The 22,578-nt window shown below is 42.5% G+C and overlaps 6 pseudogenes; all 6 read left to right on the top strand.

Annotated features, from left to right (window-relative positions):
• The first annotated feature begins 18,272 nt into the window (after positions 1-18,272).
• Positions 18,273-18,391, top strand: LOC143931832 (5S ribosomal RNA; annotated as a pseudogene).
• A 1,762-nt stretch (positions 18,392-20,153) lies between these two features.
• Positions 20,154-20,272, top strand: LOC143932417 (5S ribosomal RNA; annotated as a pseudogene).
• Positions 20,273-20,586: 314 nt separating this feature from the next.
• LOC143931939 (5S ribosomal RNA) lies at positions 20,587-20,705 on the top strand (annotated as a pseudogene).
• Positions 20,706-20,805: 100 nt separating this feature from the next.
• Positions 20,806-20,924, top strand: LOC143931311 (5S ribosomal RNA; annotated as a pseudogene).
• A 316-nt stretch (positions 20,925-21,240) lies between these two features.
• On the top strand, positions 21,241-21,359 carry LOC143931112 (5S ribosomal RNA; annotated as a pseudogene).
• Positions 21,360-21,460: 101 nt separating this feature from the next.
• On the top strand, positions 21,461-21,579 carry LOC143931602 (5S ribosomal RNA; annotated as a pseudogene).
• Positions 21,580-22,578: the final 999 nt, after the last annotated feature.

Here is a 22,578-nt window from a genome sequence, read left to right as displayed (position 1 = left end):
TGTATACAGAGGACCGGCTAGTTTATACAGAGAGGCTAATGTGTACAAAAGACAGGCTAGTGTATACAGATAGGCTAGATTATACAGAAGAACGTCCTGGGTATGCAGAGATGGAGGCTAGGGTATACAGAGAGAGAGTCTAGAGTATGCATACTTGCTAGTGTATACAGGCGGACTAGTGTATACAGAAGACCGGTTAGTTTATACAGAGAGGCAAATGTGTACAAAAGACAGGCTAGTGTATACAGATAGGCTAGATTATACAGAAGAACGTCCTGGGTATGCAGAGATGGAGGCTAGGGTATACAGAGAGAGAGGCTAGAGTATGCATACTTGCTAGTGTATACAGGTGGACTAGTATATACAGAAGACCGGTTAGTTTATACAGAGAGGCAAATGTGTACAAAAGACAAGCTAGTGTATACAGATAGGCTAGATTATACAAATAGGCTAGATTATACAGAAGAACGTCCTGGGTATGCAGAGATGGAGGCTAAGGTATACAGAGAGAGAGGCTAGAGTATGCATACTTGCTAGTGTATACAGATGGACTAGTGTATACAGAGGACCGGCTAGTTTATACAGAGAGGCTAATGTGTACAAAAGACAGGCTAGTGTATACAAATAGGCTAGATTATAGAGAAAAAACGATCAAAAACAGCGCATCAAAGGGACTAGTAGATTGATGTGAAAAAGACTTTAAAATGTCATTTATTAAATGTAAAAAATAAACACAGACATCTGATCCCTGCAGGATCTCAAACACATAAAAAACACCAATCATAAAACGGACAGATGTTTGATAATGAAAAGCTCCTCAGATCTCTCAATTATAACTTTGGAAAGGTCAAAACCAAAGACCAATGTGCACAGCTTTCGAATGCCTAATGAATGCAATCAATCATCTGAAAGAACCCAAAAAGTCAGTGTAAACGAATGGAACAACGTTTCTAGGGACACTCACTTCATAGGTGTTCAATGGGCTGCAGAGCTGATGAGTCCAGTCTGATGACCGAGGGGGAGGTGTTTATTTCAGCTCCATCTGAAGCGTTCGGCTTGGAGGCAGAGGTGTAATGCTGCACGCTAGGTGGTAAGGATCAAGCTTAGTCACCAGATGATATCAGCTGTACACATAGGCAGCTTGGAGAACGCTGCACTGCCTGCAGTGCCGCTTGTCCGAGCGGCTGTGGATCACATGAGAGGCTTGTCACGTGGAAGGCTGTGAAGGGGAAGGTTGCTATGCCGACTCTCCTGCTTACATGTTTCGCGCTCCTGCGCTTTGTCAAAGCTCTGGGTTACACAGAGAGACAGGAGTGTGCAGACTTGCTAGTGTATACAGATGGACTAGTGTATACAGTAGACCGGCTAGTTTACACAGAGAGGCTAATGTGTACAAAAGACAGGCTAGTGTATACAGATAGGCTAGATTATACAGAAGAAGGTCCTGGTTTATGCAAGAGATGGAGGCTAGCGTATGCAGAGAGAGAGGCTTGGTTACACAGACTTGCTAGTGTATACAGACGGACTAGTGTATACAGAGGACCGGCTAGTTTATACAGAGAGGCTAATGTGTACAAAAGACAGGCTAGTGTATACAGATAGGCTAGATTATACAGAAGAACGTCCTGGGTATGCAGAGATGGAGGCTAGGGTATACAGAGAGAGAGTCTAGAGTATGCATACTTGCTAGTGTATACAGGCGGACTAGTGTATACAGAAGACCGGTTAGTTTATACAGAGAGGCAAATGTGTACAAAAGACAGGCTAGTGTATACAGATAGGCTAGATTATACAGAAGAACGTCCTGGGTATGCAGAGATGGAGGCTAGGGTATACAGAGAGAGAGGCTAGAGTATGCATACTTGCTAGTGTATACAGGTGGACTAGTATATACAGAAGACCGGTTAGTTTATACAGAGAGGCAAATGTGTACAAAAGACAGGCTAGTGTATACAGATAGGCTAGATTATACAAATAGGCTAGATTATACAGAAGAACGTCCTGGGTATGCAGAGATGGAGGCTAAGGTATACAGAGAGAGAGGCTAGAGTACGCATACTTGCTAGTGTATACAGATGGACTAGTGTATACAGAGGACCGGCTAGTTTATACAGAGAGGCTAATGTGTACAAAAGACAGGCTAGTGTATACAAATAGGCTAGATTATAGAGAAGAACATCCTGGGTATGCAGAGATGGAGGCTGGGTTACACAGAGAGGCTAGTGTATGCAAGCTTGCTAGTGTATACAGACGGACTAGTGTATACAGTAGACCAGCTAGTTTATACAGGGAGGCTAATGTCTACAGAAGACCGGCTAGTGTATACACATAGGCTAGATTATAGAGAAGAACGTCCTCGGTATGCAGAGATGGAGGCTAAGGTATACAGAGAGAGAAGTTGGGTTACAAAGAGAGGCTAGTGTATGCAGACTTGCTAATGTATACCGGTGGACTAGTGTATGCAGAGAGGCTTGGGTATACAGAGAGCTAATGTATAAAGAGATGCTAGTGTATACAAAAGACAACCAAGAGTAGACAGTGAGGCTCGTGTATACAGAAGACCGGCTACAGAGAGGCTAATTTGTACAAAAGACAGGCTAGTGTATACAGATAGGCTAGATTATACAGAGGAAGGTCCTGGGTATGCAGAGATGGAGGCTAGGGAATCCAGAGAGAGACTGTGTTACACAGATAGGCTAGAGTATGCAGAAGACCGGCTATTTTTTTTTACAGATAGGCTTGTGTATACAGAAGACAGTCTGGGGAATTCAGTGAGGCTAGTGTATGCAGAGAGGCTGGGACACCGAGACTATTGTAAAAAGAAGGCAGGCTAGTGTATTTAGATTACGGGCACGTGTATACAGAAGACAGAGAGGCTAGTCTATATAGAGTGGCTGGTGTACACAGAGAGATTAATGTATACAGAAAAGCAAGCGTGTAAAGAAGACAGGACTTTATTTTTTGCTTATGCAACTACTTCTGAAACATGTAAAGTGCTTTTTTCATATTTTGGTGCTGTTAAAAAGTGTATAGCATAAGGATGAGAAAGGATAATAACTGGCAGAGGATGACATGGCAAAAAGACAAACTGCATTAGAAATGTGAATATGAATTAGAGATGAAATGCCAATCTCCACGGCTACGTACAGCAAAGTGTGAGCTAAGCAGGTAAATATTACTTAATATTGTAGAGATTAAGTATTGCAGTTGAAAAGAGATCGGAAGCGTTGGTTGCAGTAGCTTCAAAATGACTGAGAAATAATTTTATTACTCTAAATGTAAAAGTTATCCCGGTAGCACTGAGTGGACTGATATTAGATGAGTGATCGTTGTGGTACAAACAGTGGTGGAATTATAGGGGTCGCCAAGATCGCCATGGCGACCGGGCCCCTTGCTGCAGGGGGCCCTCAGGCCCCCTGTACTCTTCCGTAGGAGGGGAGGCTGAGAGGAGCTCCTCTATCATCAGCCGAACTGAAATCGGCTCTGTGCGGGAGCTCCTTACATTAGGGTAAAGTGTGTGCTCTTTGTCTCCCCCTACAGTGCAGTACCCGGCAGGAAGAGCCAAGGTACTGTAAATGCCTGCCGTTTTTTTTTTATAAGACTAGCTACTGCATTTGTGTTAATTTGTGTTAATATGTGTGTGTGTGAGCATGCTTGTATGTGTGTGTGTGACCATGCTTGTATGTATGTGTGTGTGAGCATGCTTGTATGTGCGTGTGTGAGCATGCTTGTATGTATGTGTGTGAGCATGCATGTATGTGTGTGTGTGAGCATGCTTGTATGTATGTGCGTGTGAGCAAGCATGCTTGTATGTATGTGTGTGAGCATGCTTGTATGTGTGCGTGTGAGCATGCTTGTATGTGAGTGTGTGAGCATTCTTGTATGTGCGTGTGTGAGCATGCATGTATGTGCGTGTGTGAGCATGCATGTATGTGTGTGTGTGAGCATGCTTGTATGTTTGTGTATGTGTGTGTGAGCATGCTTGTATGTGCGTGTGTGAGCATGCATGTATGTGTGTGTGTGTGTGTGAGCATGCTTGTATGTGTGTGTGTGTGAGCATGCTTGTATGTGTGTGTGTGTGTGAGAGCATGCGTGTGTGTGAGCATGCATGTATGTGTGTGTGAGCATGCATGTGTGGGAGCATGCATGTATGTGTGTGTGTGTGTGTGTGTAAGCATGTATGTGTGTGAGCATGTATGTGTATGTGTGTGTGTGTTCATATATGTATGTGTATGTATGCATGTGTGTGTGTGCATGTATGTGAGTGCACATGTATGCATATGTATGTATGTGAATGTGCATGTGTTTATCAGTGGCGGTGCATCCAAAAGGGTGCACAGGTGCCACCCCCTCTCTCCAGCCACACCCTCTATGACCAATGGATAGATTCATGCATAGCATAGCATGAATCTATCCATAGCCACCGCTGGCACCCCAATATTTAGGTGTCTGGTCCCTTTTGGAGTGTCGGGCGCCTGAATTACAGCGGCGGGGGGTGTTTTTGCAGCACCTGATTAGAGCCATGGGCTCTAATAGGCTTCAAAATAGGTGAACTGCGAGCGCCATGCTTGACGCTCACAGTCTACCCAGGTGTGTTAGAAAAGTGAATTAATATTCACTTTCCTAACACTGAACCACCTCTCCACCAATCAGGTGTGCGGGTCTGTTATCCATCACCTGATTGGCTGAAACGATAGGCGCAGCTACTGGACGCCTATCAGGAGGAGAGGACAGGAGATGAGGATGGCAGGAGATGCATGGAGGACCCCGCTCATGGCCATTACCCGCTGCCCCACCCAGACAGGGTAAGTGGCAGGCAGACAGTGAGCGGGTGGTGGGGATTCACAGTGGCAGCATTTGATGGGCACACCAACAGCATTTGATGGGCACAGTGGCAGCATTTGTTGGGTACACTGGCAGCATTTGATGGGCACAGCGGTGGCATTTGATGATGGGCACAGCGACAGAGTTTGATGGGCACAGCGGCAGAGTTTGATGGGCACAGCGGTGACATTTGATGGTACAGTGGTGGCGCTTGATGGTACAGTAGTGGCGTTTGATGGGCACAGTGGCTTTAATAGATGTTTTTTAAATCGGTTCCTTTATATGCGGCCACCCACTTGGGACTGGGCCCTGGTGTTCCACCATCGGGCTCGGAGAAAAGAGCCCTGTCCGGAGGTCGGGGGGGGGGGGGGGCCCTCCAAGGTTTCCTGCATCGGGGCCCTGAAGGTTCTAGTTGGGTACAAATTCAGTTTCCTAAAGCAGAGAGATACCAGCTAAATGTGAGAAGAGCAATTAAACTGTTCACATCGGTAGCATTGTATTACTCTTAATATGTGCAGCGTGTAACGAAGCAATAAGATGGTTTTGTATTATCCGAAAATTAGCAGTATGCGTAATAAAGGTGAGTAGGTAACCTGGATTTAGACATAGCAAACTCTATAATCTAATTTAGCAAAATTAGAAAGGATAATATTGAGACAGTATATACAGGTCGAGTTTAAGTGGAAATACACAAAATATATAGCTTACATTTACATTACATTACATTCAATAGAGCGTTGCAAAGTAATACCAAGGCAGAATGTCGGAATAGCAATTCGATGAGATGATTGCTGTAATCATGAAATATCAGCAACGACTAGGTTTCTATCGGATGAGAAAGCATAATAACTGGCAAAGTATGACATGGCAAAGAGACAAATTGCATTAGAGATGTGAGATGGACATGAAATGTCAATCCCCATTGGTTACTTACATGTAAACGCGGCTACATACAGCAAAGTGTGAGCTAAGCAGCTAAAGGGTATTTAAGAGTAAATTGACGTAGCTTGAAAATTCCAACGTGTAAATCGTTCCATTAATTGTGTTACGCACGAAGACGGCTTACACTGATTGTTTTCCGTTTCCACTGGTTATCGGCATAATATATCAGTAACCATGAACATTAATAGTGATAGACAGCTTACATTAGGATGTATGCATGATGTGAATGTAAAATAGTTGCATTATGTGTTATTAACCACTTCAGCTCCGGACCAATAAACACCTTAAGGACCAGAGGTCTTTTTGCAATTTCGCACTGCGCTGCTTTAACTGGTAATTGCGCGGTCATGCAATATTGCACCCAAACGAAATTTGCGTCCTTTTCTTCCCACAAATAGAGCTTTCTTTTGATGGTATTTGATTGCCTCTGCGATTTTTTTTTTTTGCGATATAAATGGAAAAAGAGCGAAAATTTTGAAAAAAAAAGATATTTTCTTCTTTTTGTTATAAGAAAAATCGAATAAACTAAATTTTAGTCATACATTGAGGGCAAAATTTATTCAGCCACATGTCTTTAGTAAAAAAAATGTCAATAAGCGTATATTTTTTGGTTTGCGCAAAAGTTATAGCGTCTACAAACTAGAGTACATTTTCTGGAATTTACACAGCTTTTAATTTATGACTGCCGATCTCATTTCTTGAGGTGCTAAAATGGCAGGGCAGTACAAATCCCCCCCAAATGACCCCATTTTGGAAAGTAGACACCCCAAGGAAATTGCTGATGGGTATGTTGAGCCCATTGAATATTTATTTTTTTTGTCCTAAGGGATTGAATAATGACAAAAAAAAAAAAAAAATTTTTTTACAAAAAGTTGTCACTAAATGATATATTGCTCACACATGCCATGGTTATATGTGGAATTGCACCCCAAAATATATTCCGCTACTTCTCCCGAGTATGGGGATATCACATGTGTGGGACTTTTTGGGAGTCTAGTCGCGCACGGCACCCCGAAAACCAATCACCACCTTCAGGATTTCTAAGGGTGCAAATTTTTGATTTAACTCCTCACTACCTATCACAGTTTCGAAGGCCATAAAATGCCAAAATAGCACAAAACCCCCCAAAATGACCCCATTTTGGAAAGTAGACACCCCAAGCTATTTACTGAGAGGCATGTTGAGTCCATGGAATATTTAATATTTTGCCACAAGTTGCGGGAATATTACAAACTTTTTTTTTTTTGCACCAAGTTGTCACTAAATGATATATTGCTCACACATGCTATGGGCATATGTGAAATGACACCCCAAAATACATTCTGCTGCTTCTCCTGAGTACGGGGATACCACATGTGTGGGACTTTTTGGGAGTCTAGTCGCGCACGGCACCCCGAAAACCAATCACCACCTTCAGGATTTCTAAGGGTGCAAATTTTTGATTTAACTCCTCACTACCTATCACAGTTTCGAAGGCCATAAAATGCCAAAATAGCACAAAACCCCCCCAAATGACCCCATTTTGGAAAGTAGACACCCCAAGCTATTTACTGAGAGGCATGTTGAGTCCATGGAATATTTTATATTTTGCCAAAAGTTGCGGGAATATTACAAACTTTTTTTTTTTTTGCACAAAGTTGTCACTAAATGATATATTGCTCACACATGCTATGGGCAGAAGTCAAATTACACCCCAAAATAAATTCTGCTGCTTCTCCCGAGTACGGGGATACCACATGTGGGGGACTTTTTGGGAGCCTAGCCACGTACGGGACCCCGAAAACCAAGCACTCCCAAACTAACCAGAGTCACCCGTAACACTTATACGGTGATCACTGGTGAAAGGGTTAACTAGGGGCAATCAGGGGGTTCAAATTTTTATTAGGTAGTATATGGGGGTCCCTGGCGCTATATAAAAACCTGACGGGGAACCTAAATAACTAACTGGCTAACCAGCGTCACCAGTGACACTTATACTGTGATCGCTGGTGAAAGGGGGTGAAAGGGTTAACTAGCAGCAATCAGGGGGTTAAAACCATTATTGGGTAGTATATCGGGGTACCTAGCGCTATAAAAACCTGGCGGTGAACCTAAAAAAATAACTAGCTACCTAGCGACACTGATGCAGCGTTCAGAAAAATTATCGCTTAGTGACACTGGCAAAAGGGGGTGAAAGGGTTAACTAGCGGAAATCAGGGGGTTAAAACCATTATTGGGTAGTATATCGGGGTACCTAGCGCTATAAAAACCTGGCGGTGAACCTAAAAAAATAACTAGCTACCTAGCGACTGTAGCGACACTAATGCAGCGATCAGAAAAACGATCGCTTAGTGACACTGGCAAAAGGGGGTGAAAGGGTTAACTAGCGGCAATCAGGGGGTTAAAACCATTATTGGGTAGTATATCGGGGTACCTAGCGATATAAAAACCTGGCGGTGAACCTAAAAAAATAACTAGCTACCTAGCGACACATGCAGCGATCAGAAAAATGATCGCTTAGTGACACTGGCAAAAGGGGGTGAAAGGGTTAACTCTAGGGGCAATCAGGGGGTTAAATCTTTATTGGGGGGTGATAGGGGGCTACCCTGGACCTAACACTAACTGTCCTGACAGTTTTTACTGTCACAACTGACACTGAATGCATTGATCAGTAAAGAAATGATCAATGCAATCAGTGACACTGTGACTGGGGGGGGAGGGGGGGCGGGGGGGGGATCGGGGGGCGATCGGGGGGGGGATCGGGGGGGGGGTTTGTGTGCCTGTGTGTACCTACATGTCAGTGTAGTGTTGGTGCACACTTACTATTAGTCTTCTCCTCGTAGTCCGGTCAAAAAGACCGCCCCGAGGAGAATGACATCACTTCCTCCTTCCTGTGTAAACAATACACAGGGGAGGAAGCTTCTCATTGGCCAGGAGCGATCCAGAGGGGGTGGCCAAAAACCAACGGCCATCCCCTCATCACGGAGCGCTCCTGGACCGAATCGGACCGCCGTAAACAGCGGGAGGGGGTCCGATCGGACCCCCCACCCTCTGGAAGGCAATCACGTAAATCTACGTGATTGTGCCTGCCTGTGCCATTGTGCTGACGTACCATGGCAATACGGCGGTCCTGAAGTGGTTAATGTAATCAAACTGTATTGCTATGCTTTGCTACTGCAACCACTTCTCAATCAAGTAAACCGTCCCACTGCTTTTCTCACATTTTGCTGCTGTTAAAAAATGTGTTGCAAGTGTTATGTGTTACAAATGGTTATCAGTGTGACAGTTAATGTGGAGAAGAAGTAATACACAAAATAGAGTCAGAAAGAGAATCCTATTGCATAGAGGTAGCGAGAGATGGTGGCATTACTCTTAATGTGCAGTGTGTAAAAGGTTTTAAAAAGAGGGTGTTGTGTGACTTTTGCTTTAACGTAAAATTAGCTGTAGACATTATAACTTATTACAATGATTTAGAGATAGTAATCTCTATAAAATAATAATAATAAGTATAGCAAAACAAATTAGGAAAATATTGAGGCAGTATATATAGGTCGAGATATAGTGAATACACAAAAGGGATCAAGAGATAGTTGCAAAGTCAAGGGATAGTTGCAAAGGTACATTATTTAAGAGTAAATTGACGTAGCTTGCAAATTACAACGTGTAAATCGTTCCATTAATTTTGTTATGCACGAAGACGGCTTACACTGACTGTTTTCCGTTTCCACTGGAAAGAGAATCCTATTGCATAGAGGTAGCGAGAGATGGTTGCATTACTCTTAATGTGTAAAGGTTTTAAAAAGATGGTTTTGTGTGAATTTTGCTTTAACGTAAAATTAGCTGTAGACATTATAACTATGGTTAGGTTTACAATGATTTAGAGTTAATAATCTCTATAATATAACAATAATAAGTATAGCAAAACAAATTAGGAAAATATTGAGGCAGTATATATAGGTCGAGATAAAGTGAATACACAAAAGGGATCAAGGGATAGTTGCAAAGTAATATCCTCATTAAGGCAGAATGTCGGAATAGCAATGAGATTCGATGGTTTCAACATAAAACGAAATATGAGAACGGCTAAAATACAGAACAACAGTACATAATTTAAGAGTACAGTAGAATATAGTACAAATTATTTAAGATTAAATAGACTTAGAATGAAAAAAATCTAAGTTTAAATCGTTGAGTAAATCGTTGAGTAAATCGTGAATTTATCAGCTAAGTTAACGCTGAGATTATGATTAATTTCACAGTTCCATTACGCGGTCCTTTTCCACTGGTATAGTCATAATGTAATATCAGTAATTGCTATCAGTAAATGTTAAAATTGTAAGACGATTCACGGTTATGTGGAATTGATATGGATTTAAAAGCGTTACATTATTTTTCTGAAGCATATGGCAGGAAGACGGCTTACACTGCTTTTCTCACATTTTGCTGCGGTAAAAAGAAATGTTTTGTCACTGTGTTTTAACTTTGACAGTTAAGGTGGAGAAAAAGAAGTAATGCAGAAAATAGAGTCAAACAGTGGAAACGTTTATTTGTCATGACAGCTGATACTGGTTGAGCAATAAAACTGTTTTATTAAGATGTAAGACTAGTTTTATTCTCTACATATAGGCTTTTCAGAGAGTTGTATAATATAGGCGACCAATAGGACATTTAAATGGCTTAATATTGTAGGGAGGAAGTATCGCTGTTCAAAGGTAAGAGATTGAAAGCTTAGCTTGAAAATGGCTGAGAAACAGTTGCGTTAGTCTAAATTTAAAGGATATGCCGGTACCAATGAGAAAAAGCTTATATTAGACTAGTTGATCTTTGCATTACACAATCCTATTATTATTATTATTATTATTATTATTATTAATAATAATAAGATCATAGTGCAGAGAGATACTCAGTTAATGTCAGAGATACTCGGTTAATGTCAGAAAAGCAATAAAACGGTTTACATCGTTAGCGAGCGATAGTTACATTACCCTTAGTATGTGCAGCATGTCTGGTAGCAAATGGATGGTTTTGTGAACATTTTGCATTACCGTACAATTAGCGGTAGAACTCATCGAAGTGAATAGATTTAACCGGATTTTGAGATAGTACTCTCTATTTCTAATAAGAAATAAAGAAAAATAAGTCAGGATGGTGTGTCAGGACTGTCACATACTCAATGTGACAGTTGATGTGGAGAATTACAAATATGCAAAATAGAGCAAAAGAGTACATGGTTTATTTATATGTATGATAGTTTTATTGCATGCTTGATGTGGATGATTAAAATCGTGTAGTGAGTATAATCTATATTAAGCATAAGAAGGAAAAGGCATAACATGGCAATGAGACAAACTCCATTAGAGATGTGAGCTAGATGAAATGATGAAATATTTCTGTGTAGCCCAGATTGTCTTCTGTTATCACTTAGCCTACCCTCTAAATTCACTAGCCTCTCTATATACACCAGCATGTTTACACTAGCCGATCTTCTGCATACAATAGCCTGTCTTCGATATACACTAGCCTATGTTCTGAATACACTAGCCCGTCTTCTGTCTTCTGTATGCCCTAGCCTGTCTTCTGTATACATTAGTCTGTATAAACTAGCATCTCTGTATACCCCAAACTGTCTTCTGTAAAAACGTGTCTCTCTTTATAGCCTGTCTAGCCTTTCTTCTGTACACACTAGCTTCTGTGTATACACTAACCAGGCTTCTATATACAATAGCTTCACTCTATGCACTAGCCTCTCTGTATAATCTAGCCTCTCTATATACCCTAGATAGTGTTCTGCATACACTAGCCTCTCAGTAGAAACCAGCCTTTATTCTGTATTCACTGGCCTTTCTTCTGTATGCTGTAGTCTTCTATATATACTAGCTTCTCTGTACACCCTTGCATCTCTGTAATACACTAAACCCTCTGTATACCACAGCCTGTCTTCTGTATACACTAGACTGTAAAAACTAGCTAGAATACACCAGCCTGTCTTCTGTACCCACTAGAATCTCTGTATACACTACCCAGTCTTCTGTATACACTGTCAGCTTGGATGTATACCCAAGCCTGTCTTCTATATACACTAGTCTCTCTATATGCACTGTCCTATCTGTATAGACTCGACTCTCTCTATACACTAACCTCTCTATATACACTAACATCTTTGTATATACTAACTTCTCTTTAAACTAGCCTCTCTGTGTACCCCAGCCTCATTGTTTACTCTAGCATCTCTGTATACTCAAGCCTATCTGCATACATGAGTCTGTATTCTGTATTCACTAGCCTTTCTTCTGTCTTCTATATATACTAGCTTCTCTGTACACCCTTGCATCTCTGTAAACACTGTCTAAACTAGCCAGTATTATGTATACACTCACCGACTGTATACACTAGACTCTCTGAATACACTAAACCCTCAGCATACCACAGCCTGTCTTCTGTATACACTAGACTGTAAAAACTAGCTAGAATACACCAGCCTGTCTTCTTTACCAACTAGACTCTCTGTATGCACTACCAAGTCTTCTGTATACACTGTCAGCTTTGATGTATACCCAAGCCTGTCTTCTGTATACACTAGTTTCTCTATATGCACTGTCCTTTCTGTATACTCTCGACCCTCTCTATACATTAACCTCTCTATATACACTAACATCTTTGTATATACTAGCCTCTCTTTAAATTAGCCTCTCTGTGTACCCCAGCCTCACTGTTTACTCTAGCATCTCTGTATACTCAAGCCTATCTACATACACGAGTCTGTATTCACTAGCCTTTCTTCTGTATGCTGTAGTCTTCTATATATACCAGCTTCTCTGTACACCCTTGCATCTCTGTAAACACTGTGTAAACTAGACAGTCTTATGTATACACTCGCCGACTGAATACACTAAACTCTCTGTATACCACAGCCTGTCTTCTGTATACACTAGACTGTAAAAACTAGCTAGAATACACCAGCCTGTCTTCTGTATCCACTAGACTCTCTGTATACACTACCCAGTCTTCTGTATAGAATGTCAGCTTTGATGTATACCCAAGCCTGTCTTCTGTATACTCAAGCCTATCTACATGCACGAGTCTGTATTCTGTATTCACTAGCCTTTCTTCTGTATGCTGTAGTCTTCTATATATACCAGCTTCTCTGTACACCCTAGCACTGTAACAGTGCTAGGTTCCTGTATTACAGAAACAGAACACCAGCAATAAGGTGTATACTGTGCAGGAGGCACACAACACCCACTCTAACTTCTGCACTGCAGATACATGTATTGCAGAAATTGAACACCAGTAATAAAGGGTGGCTTCAGGTGTGTACTGTGCAGGAGGCACAAAACACCCACTGTAACAGTGCTAGGTTCCCAAGCAGTAAAGACACTGTCCCTGCCTATCGTCCTCTTTCCCTGACCACCGCAACACACTATACAAGGCTGCCGCGCTGGCGGCCTTATATAGTGTGGGGTGTGTACTAAACCCCCCTGAGCTATAATTAGCCACAGGAATCCTGCCTGTGGTGAATTGTGGCTCTCCTCACAGAGGATGTCACATCTGTTCTTATTATATAGAACCTATTATGCTCCTCATAAACTTTTTCAGTTTGGCCGAACGGCCGGACGCAAGTTGCCCCCGGTGCGGGAACATGGGGGGAGACATGATGCACATTATAAATGTAAGCATTAACAGGGAAAGGGGAATTGGGGAGAAAAATAAAAAATATGAATAAAAGAACCTTCACATAAAAGACCTCAAAAGAAAAATTGTGGGTTCAGTTGGACTTTTTAGGCATAAAAGAAGTTGTGAACACAACCAATATATTCAAAAAGGGATTATTTCTATTTATTATTGAGACAAAAGTAGAAACAATGAATACAATTTTTTTTTCCTTTTTACCAAAAACGAAATATTTTCTCCTTATAACTACACATTTAAGACCTAATTGACATCCTATCAAAGGTAGTAAAATTCACTTCAAATTTCCAAAAGGGAAAAAAAACAAAATACATATCTATATGAATATAGAATCAAGGATATCAACCATACAGTCAACAGTTACATATATTCTGGTGCTCTACATGTTTCGCGTCTGGAAATGACGCTTCTTCAGGAGCTGATAACAGTGTTCTATATTGTAAGGAGAAAAAATAAATAAATAAAAAGAAAACATATATGTATATAAAATACTAAAAACATATACAAGCATAAATATAAACTACATATATCCAAATATACATAACATATTTCATTATACCACCTATCAAAAATGCTGAGGTGTTCCATAAAATTGGAGGGAGAAAAAAAAAAGGGGGGGAGGGGGAGGGACAGGGGACCACAGTGTGGGGGCGGATACAACATTCTTATTTCATATCTTATAATATCAAGCCATAAATACTTACATTCCTTTACAGAGTGTGTCCCAGATGGAGAGACCACCGTTCCCGAAGGAGAGTAGGGAAGTTGGCACGATTTTCAAACACCCATTTCTCCACAAAGGAAAAAAAGGGGGGGGAGGGGAGAAAGAATAAGCGTTGAACAATAAATGTAGGTGTGAGTTTAAAGTCGGTGGGATCACTTCAAAAGTGTATTGAGCCCGTAGGGCTTCGAACATTTAGTTTTTAGTGAGTGTTCTTAAAATGTGGGTAGCCAGACGTTGGATGGTAATGGGTATTCTGAGTATCCCCTGAGCTGTATAAAGGAGCATAATAAGAAAGAGGGGTGTTTTAGGATTTGGTATAAATAATGTCCAAAAACATAAAGAGTATCCCTCAGAGTGAGATAAATTAGAACCCATTAGTCAAGTGAAGCACCAATTATTTAAGCAACACCAACGAGGATTAACAAAAGAGCCAGCAAAGAATATTATACAGTAGAAGCTAGAAATAAAATATTGTATTACCAGTGCTCTAGGAGAAACCCACCGTGATAGTTTAGAGGGAATTAGGAAATATATCCAGTTAAAGTAAAAAAAAAAGGAAGAGATACAAACAATCATGTAAACCAATTACCTTAAAGTGCAGTGGAGCAGACCAGGTTCCCACTGGGTAAAGAGGGAAGGCAGAGGGGGAATCAAATAGGCAGGCTATTTGGCCCGTTCACCCCTATCGTATTTATTTTTGTAATTGTAAAAGATGGCCGCCATTCATGGACACCAGCCATGTGTGTCCTTTTATGTGTGTCCGTCCCGATAGTGACGTCACTCCGCACTGGGCGGAAGTGACGTTCAGCTACCCGACCAGCGTCTCCTACGGTGCGTCCGACCGGCCATGACGCCGCACCCGGAAGTGTGGCGTCCTCGCACATGGCACGTGTGTTTGGCCGTAAACCAGACAGGCGTCTGGCCACAGTCACAAACAATGTGCACCGGATAAGGGAGGAGCACCAGAGATGTTCCTCCCCGATCTGCGGAACTGAAAAGAGGGCCCTAGTTCGGACGCATCGGACGGGGACAATACCAATTAATGGGATATGGGGTTTGGCGCTCTACCATGAGGGCCTGTTTGTTTTTCTCACAGTTCCCCCTGGTATTGTCCCCGTCCGATGCGTCCGAACTAGGGCCCTCTTTTCAGTTCCGCAGATCGGGGAGGAACATCTCTGGTGCTCCTCCCTTATCCGGTGCACATTGTTTGTGATTGTGGCCAGACGCCTGTCTGATTTTCGGCCAAACACAAGTGCCATGTGCGAGGACGCCGCACTTCCGGTTGCGGCGTCGTGGCCGGTCGGACGCACCGTAGGAGACGCTGGTCGGGTAGCTGAACGTCACTTCCGCCCAGTGCGGAGTGACATCACTACCGGGACGGACACACATAAAAGGACACACATGGCTGGTGTCCATGAATGGCGGCCATCTTTTACAATTACAAAAATAAATACGATAGGGGTGAACGGGCCAAATAGCCTGCCTATTTGATTCCCCCTCTGCCTTCCCTCTTTACCCAGTGGGAACCTGGTCTGCTCCACTGCACTTTAAGGTAATTGGTTTACATGATTGTATGTATCTCTTCCTTTTTTTTTTTTACTTTAACTGGATATATTTCCTAATTCCCTCTAAACTATCACGGTGGGTTTCTCCTAGAGCACTGGTAATACAATATTTTATTTCTAGCTTCTACTGTATAATATTCTTTGCTGGCTCTTTTGTTAATCCTCGTTGGTGTTGCTTAAATAATTGGTGCTTCACTTGACTAATGGGTTCTAATTTATCTCACTCTGAGGGATACTCTTTATGTTTTTGGACATTATTTATACCAAATCCTAAAACACCCCCCTTTCTTATTATGCTCCTTTATACAGCTCAGGGGATACTCAGAATACCCATTACCATCCAACGTCTGGCTACCCACATTTTAAGAACACTCACTAAAAACTAAATGTTCGAAGCCCTACGGGCTCAATACACTTTTGAAGTGATCCCACCGACTTTAAACTCACACCTACATTTATTGTTCAACGCTTATTCTTTCTCCCCTCCCCCCCCTTTATTCCTTTGTGGAGAAATGGGTGTTTGAAAATCGTGCCAACTTCCCTACTCTCCTTCGGGAACGGTGGTCTCTCCATCTGGGACACACTCTGTGAAGGAATGTAAGTATTTATGGCTTGATATTATAAGATATGAAATAAGAATGTTGTATCCGCCCCCACACTGTGGTCCCCTGTTCCTCCACCTCCGCCCCCCTTTTTTTTTTTTCTCCTCCCAATTTTATGGAACACCTCAGCATTTTTGATAGGTGGTATAATGAAATATGTTATGTATATTTGAATATATGTAGTTTATATTTATGCTTGTATATGTTTTTAGTATTTTATATACATATATGTTTTCTTTTTATTTATTTATTTTTTCTCCTTACAATATAGAACACTGTTATCAGCTCCTGAAGAAGCGTCATTTCCAGACGCGAAACATGTAGAGCACCAGAATATATGTAACTGTTGACTGTATGGTTGATATCCTTGATTCTATATTCATATAGATATGTATTTTGTTTTTTTCCCCTTTGGAAATTTGAAGTGAATTTTACTACCTTTGATAGGATGTCAATTAGGTCTTAAATGTGTAGTTATAAGGAGGAAATATTTCTTTTTTTGTAAAAAGGAAAAAAAAATGTTATTCATTGTTTCTACTTTTGTCTCAATAATAAATAGAAATAATCCCGTTTTGAATATATTGGTTGTGTTCACAACTTCTTTTATGCCTAAAAAGTCCAACTGAACCCACAATTTTTCTTTTGAGGTCTTTTATGTGAAGGTTCTTTTATTCATATTTTTTATTTTTCTCCCCAATTCCCTTTTCCCTGTTAATGCTTACATTTATAAAGTGATAACCAGGACGTGGCATTCTGTTTAAACTTTTTAGTGTATCCACAGACACCACCCTGTGATAGATACACACTTTTTCATTTAAATAGACATGATGCACATGTTTTGGAGATGCCCGAAGTTGATCGGCTACTGGACAGAGGTGACAGGAACCATTGATCGGGTGTTTGGAACCTCCACCAGGATGGAGGCGAAGTATTGTCTCCTGGGATTAGTTGAAGGAGTTGGAAACCCGGGAAGTAGCCAGATGGCAGTTCTGAGATGCCTATTTCAGGCAAGGAAACTGATTGCCCAACCCTGCTTAGCCTCCAATGTTGGCAATGACTTGGTTTTTTTCGCTTGTTTCCCAAGATGACCATGTTGTCGTTTGTCAAGATGGTTGAGAGTGCCTGAAGAGATCGTCTATGGCCCCATCACCTTGAAAGTGCCTGATCTAGTCTGATCTCGGAGGCTAAGCATTTTCGGGCCTGATTAGTAACTGGATGGGAGACCAACTGGGAATACCAGGTGCTGTAGGATTCTTTTTATGTTGTTGGCGTTGACATGTTTTTTTTTTTCCGCTTGTTTCCCAAGGTGATCATCTTGGCATTTGCCAAGAGGGCTGAGAGAGCCCAAAGAAATCTCCTACGGCCACATCCCCCTGAAAGCGCCCGATCTCATCTGATCTCAGAGGCTAAGCAGGGTCCGGCCTGGATAGTACCTAATTAAAGGTGCCGTAGGAATCTTTTTATATTGTTGGCTTTGACCTGTTTTTCTTTCGCTTGTTTCCCAAGGTGACCATTTTAGCATCAGTCAAGAGTTTTGAGTATGTCCCAAAGCGTTTGCCTGAGGTAACATCACCCTGAAAGCGCCCGATCTAAGAGGCTAAGCAGGGTCTGGGTCAGATGGGAGACCGCCAGGGTCTATGTTGTTGGCGTCGACGTGTTTTTTTTCACTTGTTTCCCAAGATAACCATCTTGGTATTTGTCAAGAGGGTTGAGAGTGTCTAAATAGAACACCTATGGCCACATCACCCTGAAAGCGCACAATCTCATCTGATCTCGGAGGCCTAGCAGTGTACGGCCTGGTTAATACCTGTATGGGAGACCATCTGTGAATACCAGGTGCCGTAGGCTTCTTTTTATGTTGTTGGCGTTTACCTGTTTATTTTCGCTTGTTTACCAAGGTGACCATCTTGGCGTTTAACAAGAGGGTTGAGAGTGCCCAAAGAGATCACCTACGGCCCCATCACCCTGAAAGCGCCCAATCTCAACTGATCTCAGAGGCTAAACAGTGTCGGGCCTGGTTAGTACCTGGATGGGAGACCGCCTGGAAATACCAGGTGCCATAGGCTTCTTTTTATGTTGTTGGCTTTGAACTGTTTTTTTCGCTTGTTTCTCAAGGCGACCATCTTGGCGTTTGTCAAGAGGTTTGGGCGTGTCTTGAAGAGAACGCTTACGGCCACATCACCCTGAAAGCACCCGATCTCGTCTGATTTCAGAGGCTTAGCAGCGTCAGGCCTGGTTAGTACCTGGATGGGAGACTGCCTGGAAAGACCAGGTGACATAGAAGGATCTGGCCTGGTTAGTGTCTTGATTGGGAGATCGCCTGGGAATACCGGATGCCGTAGGATTCTTTTTATGTTGTTGGCTTTGACCTGTTTTTTTTCCCTTGTTTCCCAAGGTGACCATCTTGGCATTTGTCAAGAGGGGAAAGGAGGTAGATTGAAAATTGTAAAGGTAGGGGAGATGTGATAAAGAGCTCCCTATACCAATTCCAAATTCAATCATACCAAAAGCATGTTGGACTATACCGGTATAGTACAACATGCTTTTGGTATGATTGAATTTGGAATTGGTATAGGGAACTCTTTATCACATCTCCCCTACCTTTACAATTTTCAATCTACCTCCTTTCCCCTTGAATTATTACTGGATGATGGTACTTTCTATATGAATAGTTATTATATGGAGGCTTTACTTCATTATTTTTTGGCCATTTGTCAAGAGGGTTGAGAGTGCACAAAGAAATTGCCTATGGGCACAACACCCTGAAAGCGCCCAATCTCTTTGGGCTCAGAGGCTAAGCAGGGTCGGGCCTGGTTTGTACCTGGATGGGAGACCGCCTGGGTTTTCCAAATGCCGCAGGCTTCTTTTTATGTTGTTGGTGTTGACTTGTTTTTTTTGTTTGTTTCCCAAGGTGACCATCTTGGCGTTTGTCAAGAGGGTTGAGCGTGCATTTGATCTCAGAGGCTAAGCAGGGTTGGGACCTGGTTAGTACCTGGATGGGAGACCGCCTGGGATTTCTCGATGCCATAGGCTTTAGTTTTAAGTTGTTGGCATTGACTTATTTTTTTTATTTTTATTATTCTTTTATTAAGTAGAACAACATAAATATAACAGTCAACCATACAGCATGACCCAATTACATGGTAACAAAAAATAGGCAGCCAAATAACTCTGGGTTCTCAGAGGGGAGTCCTACAGTTTCATGCAGAAAAGAGAGAAACCCCACCTCCGACATGTAGTACAGTATAACTAGTGCAGCTCCGTTCGGACAAATGTAATCATGGAGAACAACTGGGACCACAGCGAGCCAGCTTATCATGACCTACGTGAACCAGAGTAAAATATGAGCCGGTCATGTCCAGAACCCTGGGGTTCTTCTGGGTCCTGAAGGCTAGTAAGGAGACAAGGCGGGGAAAAAAAGAAAAATAAAGACAAAAAGGGAGGGGGGAATGCCACCCAGGGCAGACATGGCCCACGTAGGTAAACGTTAGATGTTCAGTCGTTTTCTGGGACAGAGGCACTGCTCACCTCCCGAATGTAGTCTTGAGTACCAGTAAAATACCTCCATCTTGGCGTTTGGCAAGAGGGTTGAAAGTGCCTGAAGAGATTGCCTACGGGCACATCACCCTGAAAGCACCCTATCTCGTTTGATGTTGGAGGCTAAGAAGAGTCGGGCCTTGTTAGTACCTGGATGGGAGACCGCCTGGGAATACCAGGTGTCATAGACTTCTTTTTATGTTGTTGGCGTTGACCTGTTTTTTTTTCGCTTGTTTCCCAAAGTGACCATCTTGGTGTTTGTCAAGAGGGTTGAGAGTGCCTGAAGAGATTGCCTATGGCCACATCACTCTGAAAGCACCCAATCTCGTCTGATCTTGGAGGCTAAGAAGAGTCAGGCCTGGTTAGTACCTGGATGGGAGACCACCTGGGAATACCAGTTATTGTAGGCTTCTTTTTATGTTGTTGGCGTTGATTCGTTTTTTTTTTTTTGCTTGTTTCCCAAGGTGACCATCTTGGCATTTGTCAAGAGGGTTGAGAGTGCCCAAAGAGATCGCTTACAGCAGCATCACCCTGAAAGAGCCCTATCTCTTCTCTTCTCTGAGGCTAAGAAGGGTTGGGCCTAGTTATTACCTGGATGGCGTTGGAATACCAGGTGCCGTATTCTTCTTTTTATGTTGTTGACATTGACCTGTTTTTTTTCGCTTGTATCTCAAGGTGACTATCTTGGCATTTGTCAAGAGGGTTGAGAATGCCCAAAGAGATTGCCTATGGGCACATCACCCTGAAAGCACCCGATCTCGTTTGATGTTGGAGGCTAAGAAGAGTCGGGCCTTGTTAGTACCTGGATGGGAGACCGCCTGGGAATACCAGGTGTCGTAGACTTCTTTTTATGTTGTTGGCGTTGACCTGTTTTTTTTCCTCTTGTTTCCCAAAGTGACCATCTTGGTATTTGTCAAGAGGGTTGAGAGTGCCTGAAGAGATTGCCTATGGCCACATCACTCTGAAAGCACCCAATCTCGTCTGATCTTGGAGGCTAAGAAGAGTCGGGCCTGGTTAGTACCTGGATGGGAGACCACCAGGGAATACCAGTTATTCTAAGCTTCTTTTTATGTTGTTGGCGTTGATTCGTTTTTTTTTTTTTCCTTGTTTCCCAAGGTGACCATCTTGGCATTTGTCAAGAGGGTTGAGAGTGCCCAAAGATATCGCTTACAGCAGCATCACCCTGAAAGAGCCCTATCTCTTCTGTGAGGCTAAGAAGGGTTGGGCCTAGTTAGTACCTGGATGGGAGATGGCGTTGGAATACCAGGTGCCGTATTCTTCTTTTTATGTTGTTGACATTGACCTGTTTTTTTTCGCTTGTATCTCAAGGTGACTATCTTGGCATTTGTCAAGAGGGTTGAGAATGCCCAAAGAGATTGCCTATGGGCACATAACCCTGAAAGCACCCGATCTCCTCTGATCTCAGAAGCTAAACAGGGTTGGGCCTTGCTAGTACCTGGATTGGAGACCACCTGGGAATACTAGGTGCTGTAGGCTTCTTTTTATGTTGATGGCCTTGACCTGTTTTTTTTTTCACTTGTTTCCCAAGGTGACCATCTTGGCATTTATCAAGAGGGTTGAGAGTGCCCGAAGAGATCACCTACAGCCCCATCACCCTGAAAGCGCCCAATCTCGTCTGATCTCGGATGCTAAACAGTGTCAGGCCTGGTTAGTACCTGGATGGGAGACCGCCTGGGAATACCAGGTGCCATAGGCTTCTATTTTTTTTTTTTTTTTTTTATTTAGTAGTATGCGACATACAATGCAAAGGCAACTTCACAGAATGTGTGATACAAATAGTTACAAACAAACGATCATATTGCATGGATATCAGAGCCAATGGTAAGAAGTCTGAGGAGAATAGCACGTGTACAGCTTTGCGGTCATATCAAGATGAGATTAAAGCTCCATCACGTTGGGATCCTCTACCACTTAAAATATTATTGATACTAGCCCTGCTACCCTCGAAGAGTTTAGATATCCATAGATAGGGGAAGAGTATTGTGTAGTAGTCAAATGGGGTCGGAACATACCATTTTCTTTTCCCTTTTTTGAGTTAAGAAGGGAAATAGTAGAACTGAAAGGAGGGAGAAGGGGAAAGAGAAGATTGGGGAAGGAAATGGCAGAAAAGGAAAAGAAGGGGTAAGGGGGTGTCGTGGGTAGAGTGGATAGGATGGGGTCCCCTCCCAGGGAGCAAGAGACGCCCTCGGCTCACCAGCTCATCAGCTGTCCAACGTTTGGAACAGCGATCTCCAACGATCACCATGAGCTTACTATGTCTCGCGGATGTATTCTTCCGAAAAGCAAAACTGGGTCCAGTAGAACCATCTATTCCCATGCTCCTCCGTTTTATACCTCATTGGGGCCGTCAGGTCTTCCATTCGTTCAATATCATTTACCCTTGCGAACCACTGGGTCACCATTGGAGCAGATTGCTCTTTCCACTGACTTGGGATGCAGGCCCTAGCTGCATTGAGGAGATGTTTAAGTAAGGACTTATGATAACGCTTTCTCGACATAGGAGTTAGATTGAGAAGAACTGCTGTGGGATCATTGGCTAAGGAAATGTCTGTGAACGTGTGGATGAGTCTCAGGACAGGCTGCCACAATGTTTGTAATTTAGGGCATTCCCAGAAAATGTGGAGAATGGTGCCAGCCTGTTGCCCACAGCGACAGCAGCGGTCAGATTGACCGGGGAATATTTTGGCCAACACCA

Source organism: Lithobates pipiens, unplaced genomic scaffold, assembly GCF_037356315.1.
Source record: "Lithobates pipiens isolate NorthernLeopardFrog02 unplaced genomic scaffold, aLitPip1_a1.2 Scaffold_25, whole genome shotgun sequence".
Lineage (NCBI taxonomy): Eukaryota > Metazoa > Chordata > Amphibia > Anura > Ranidae > Lithobates > Lithobates pipiens.
This window is presented reverse-complemented; position numbering and strand designations above follow the sequence as displayed.